Consider the following 5318-nt stretch of genomic DNA (forward strand, 5'->3'; position numbering starts at 1 on the left):
TTTAAAAGTAACCCTGCACCATGGTCAATAGTAGCGCTAGTAAGCACCTAAGAGTACAAGCTAGGAAATAACGATTCGACGTACATGTCGGCTCAAGTTCTCGCAAGGACCCAAAGGAATTGCGACAATGGAAGTGGGCTAGAAATGGCGTCTGTGACGCCCTTCGTGTTTGTTTTGGAACTGTGTGTTTAGAACGACGTAAATAAGTTTAAGTGCGATTAAATATCACAATAAGCATTGGCTTAAGTTTTTGTTCGGAAAAATAAATGCTTCTTTATAGTGTTGATCAATCTTTTTTGAGTATTTGGTTTGCTAAACAAACGCATATAAACTCATAATAATGAGCTTGACAAGAAAGAGAGAAGATTTTATCAAGTTTCGCAGACGGAGCAAAAGTTATAACTGTTTAAAAATCGAGCCAAATTTGAACATTTTAGTATGGGATTTTAAATAGGATACGTTGGACAAAATTCATAAACGTACAGTTCAGTGTTTGAGTGATTGTTGGCTCTACCAAAGCCGGTATACAATCCAGCGAGTACGACTCAATGGCTTAAAATGAAATGCCGCCTGTAATGGCCGTTGTTGTGGTACATTTACTTTATGGGTAAGATATCCTTTTATCTAATTTTAAAATAGATATTTACTTAAATCCCATTTATTATTGGTAATAAATGTGGTCGCCGCCAGATATAAATCTGCGGCCGAAATCTATTTTTAAATTAGCTAGGGTAAGGTTTTTAGATTTAAATCATTAAATAAAGTTCCGTTCCCCTATTGATCTTAAAGCGTTAAGTGCCTTCCTAAGGCTTGCGCATTGATATGTAAGAGATAGAAGCCTTTCTAAGGTATATCCTCTTGGGCACTAGTTGCCACTTGGTTCTACGAAACCTGAATCCATTGAACTAGGATTCCTTAAGCTCTAATAGCTTGTACGACTCCCTGAGTTGTTAAACCCATTAGTTCAATAGAACTAAGTGACTCCTTGAATCTGAAAGTCTTCCTCTGACTTTAGGAGCGAGGTTGCTCCGCTACACCTGGTAGCACTAGTAGTCAATCTACGCTTGAGTCTTTAAAAGACTAATTTCTCACGAAATTGGTAGAGGTTCCAGAATAGTCAGGAGCGCAACGCGCCGCTTACGACAAGCTCAAAATCTTATTCGGGCTTGAGCACGTGGAATTTATTATCTCCCAGGGATCAGAGGTCCTGCATGCAAGGCTTGAAGCCTTTATGCGGTACGAAGCCTCCCGGATTGGTCAGGTACAGGACCATTTAGCGGCATCTATGCCAACCCGGTACATCTCTGTACCTGACTCAGAGCCGAGGGCTCGCACTGTAAATGTGAAAACACTTGAGGAAAAAAGGGAGAAAATCTCCCTTTTTGGATTAAGCAGATAGAAATGACCATTGATTCCGCCTTGTTCTTAACAGAACGGCAAAAGGTGGCTATGGCCATTTCCAAACTTGGAGGTAGAGCCATGGATTGGGCACTATCGTGCAGCACGTCCATAGACGACGCTTAACCCTCATTGGATTCGCGGAAGCAGCAAATGACCAGCATGTTTGCACCGCCTAATCAGGCTTTTCGCATGCGAGCACGGCTCCTAGCGACTCGACAGGGTAAAAGAACCCTAGGGGACTTTGTTCAGGAGCTGAAAACTCTCATTGCATCTATACATCAAGACCCGGTGCAAGAAGCAATTGTAGGACCATCTTTACGAGGGGTCTCATGAGGGCGTTGCCCGGACGGAATTATTCCGACCTCATCCGGCTACGTTCGAAGAGGTAGTCGCCATAGCGCTACGTGCCGAGTTTGACTTAAGTCTGCTCGCGTTAGCACGCCTGTCTACCGAACAAGCTCTTCGAGCACATGAGTTCCGTCTAATAGAGCGGAACCTATGGATTTAAGCCTCGTTGAGGAAGGAGGGAGACTCTTCAAGCTGTGGAACAGCATAAGACCATCCGTAGATGTTATATGTGCGGAAGCACGAAACATTTACGCCCTGCCTGCCCTCTTCGAAATTCGCATAAAGCTCGAAAGAGCTCCAACTCCGACCTATACCAGAGATTTGGTACGGTGCGGGAAAACGTCGATACCCAGTAGGTGCGGGGCGCCTTACTGGGGAAGACCTAGGCTCTGTTGAACCTCAAGGAGGTGAGAATAAACAGAACCTAGCCCCAATTAGCTCGGTGCTCAATGGCACGGGGCGAGAGTACAAGCCTGGCTTGCTAGTCGCTCAAGCGACTGTAAAGGGCTTTGATAAGCCGTGGTCAATTTTAATTGACTCAGGAGCGTCTTGCAACTATGCTCGACGCCTTTCCCTTGAAGTAAGTCAACAATGCGTTGAGGCGCTTAGAGCACATGAAGGTGATACAATCAGTGTTCGCTTAGCGACTGGGACTCGTGTCACTACCAAAGTTCCATTGAACTTAGGTATAAAGTTTCTGGATTTTGACAGTATGGAACGCTGTCTCGTCCTTGATTTGGATTCGAGATATGATCTCATCCTTGGTATGGCCTGGTTAGAACACCATGAGCCATGGATCGATTGGAGGTCTAAGACCTTAGGCGCCACGTGCAATGTTTCTAGCAAAGTTTTGGAAAGTCATGAACCGATCTTTGCTAGGCACCAAAACGCTATTGGCGCGAATCATTGAATGAGTCTGTCAGTGTTTTAGACATTGGCATGTCTGAGCTAATAACCTCTAATGTTAAAAACATTAATTCTGAGCCCGACTTAGCGGAAATAAGTGGAACGGCATGAACTCCGTCGAGTGACACTCGTTATAATAACGATTCACTAAATGCTGAAAGCATTGTTGGCCTAAGGCCGATTCATCAAGGGTGCAATATCCCTGAGATACGTGGAGTGGCACGTCTAAGTCCACCGAGTATGGTCGGCCGAGGTGGCATCATACTGAGTGTCAGTAGAGACACTGTTGGCGGTTCGCCAGGACCTCAAGGGTGCAATATCCCTGAGATACGTGGAGTCCATTGTGCAATTGCACGAATCTTCTCCGAATCCGCACGGATCCACCCTTTTCAATGAAACATCCAAAAAGGGAATCTCTTCCGCCCCAAAGAAACACTTGTTTATGCTCTCAAAAAGTCGATCCTCGCGCATACACATCAACACCGCTCGAAGGTGCTCTATATGCACCTGAACATTCGCTTTACCCCCTTCAGCCTTGCTGTGGGCGAATATATTGTCAAAATGCGTCTGCTTGAAGTGTTGCATCGGCGGAAAGAGTTGCGTTACCAGTCTATTTAACGCAGCTGGAGCGTTGGAAATCTTCTGGGGCATTCCCACATTTGACTGGAAGTACACTCACAGCTGTAAGAGGAATATCGAATTCTCTCATGAGTAGTTGATAATGGCCGTCGACCATGTCGAGCGAGCTAAAAATACTGCATCCGGCCATGTTGTTCTGCAACACATCCTTCCGAGGAATTGGCGTAGATGCCGGAATCGGGACCACATTCAGCTGATTAGAAGCATAAACCATGCGTCATTTCCAATGGGTTTACGCACACCAAACGTCGGAGACGAGTGTGGCGACTTCGACTCTCGAACTAGGCCTTATGCGTGCTCTACCGCAAAGAAAGCGTCAATAACGTAAGACAACGTCCACTTGCTCCTTGGGCAGTGGCCATTGGCGCGTAGTACAGTATTGTGTATCCGGCTCCAGGTCGATCTCGTGGCGTAAGAATCTGATCGGGAGGTAACACCGAGGGAGGGTCTTCCAAGACTACATCTGCAAACTCCTTCAACAGAGATAAAATGGATCTCTTGCATCCTTCAGGATGGCCGAGCATACCTCTTCGGACCATGAGCGTTGCTTTAATCGTCACACACCTCCGGGTCCATAACCGAATAGGTGCTCAACTCCAACAGACGTCGCTTCCAGACGTATGAGGACCACATGCTCTAGCGAATCCTCCTTTAGGTCCGCAAGGAATCCCCTTTGGGATATCTCCTCAAGCTCATACAACTCTTCGAGCTTAGAAAGCGGTTTCACCGCAATCCCGTCAATGTCATGTCGATCCGCGACTATGACTTCAATTCAGGAGCTGAACCAGCCCCATCTTGTGCGTATCGCCGTGCTCTTACGCATTCCTGTGTGGGAACTGAGCCAGTCTCACCGCCTTGTACGCGCTGTCCCACAACTGCGATATCCTGTGAAGGAGTGAGCTCATCTTATTCACGTGCGCGTCGCCCAGCGACTGCGTCTTCCTGGGTGGAGACTGACTCAGCCTCATCACCCTAACGCGTCGTCTAACGACTTCGATTTCCTGTAAAGGAGTGAACCCACCTTCTTCACGTGTGCGTCGCTCAACGATAGCGTCTTCAAGAATGGTAGTTGCCACAAAATCACCGCTTGCCCCCCCCCCTACGGTCACGTCTTCCGGTAAAGGAGGAAGCGCATCTCCTTCACAAACGTGTCGCCGAGCGACATCGCCTCTTGGGAAGTAGTGACCGCAGCACTTTTCTGTGTGCAACCGTGGGCGGTTGCGCCTTTTAAGATGAAAGAAGAAACACGACTCCTTCATTTGCGCGTCGCACAGCGACAGCGACTTCCTGAACAGTAAGGACAGCAGCACTACCACTTGCGCAACCACCCTCGATCGCGACTTCCGTTGTGGAGGGTGACCCAGCCTCAATACCTACTAAGGCCCTAGTCGATACTCGACGGTCTTCTTCATGCACCACCTCCGCCGAATCGGCAAAGAGGCGTTCCGAGCGTGGAATGCGATGTTCGCGCAAAAATCCATCGCGTGACGAGGAGGGGACATAACCCACCAAGTGTAACGGGCTAAAGTTGCCCTAATGTTACACAGTCCCCGTTAAGTAGACTTGGTGTACTTAAGGGGATGGTCAATTACTAAACAATAGTAATTAGACCCAGCACTCGGGTGTGGTGCACATTTGTGACCAACCCTTGTGTATGTGATGCACATGGGTGCATTCACATTAGGAGGGATGACGCCCAGCGTCATCCGTGATGACGGCTAGCGTCATCCGCTACGCGAGGTATCTAGAAAGATATGCTCGCAATACACAATAAATGTTATCTATAGAGATAACATTTTAACTGGTAAAAATCGGTATTTGTATTTAATTCTATTAAACATAGATCAGTCTGAAAACTACTTCCTACTTGGTAAGTGCGCACGAGGAGACGGATTACCGCTCCCGTGACGACACTTAACCAGAGATCTAAGTGTGTTGGGTGAGGTCGCTAACGCGCCCACCACAACTACCTCACTGCACGCAAGAGAAGCAGGTTAAACCGCTTCCTCGCTGTGCTAGGGTGT

Source organism: Bremia lactucae, linkage group LG6 (assembly GCF_004359215.1).
Source record: "Bremia lactucae strain SF5 linkage group LG6, whole genome shotgun sequence".
Lineage (NCBI taxonomy): Eukaryota > Oomycota > Peronosporomycetes > Peronosporales > Peronosporaceae > Bremia > Bremia lactucae.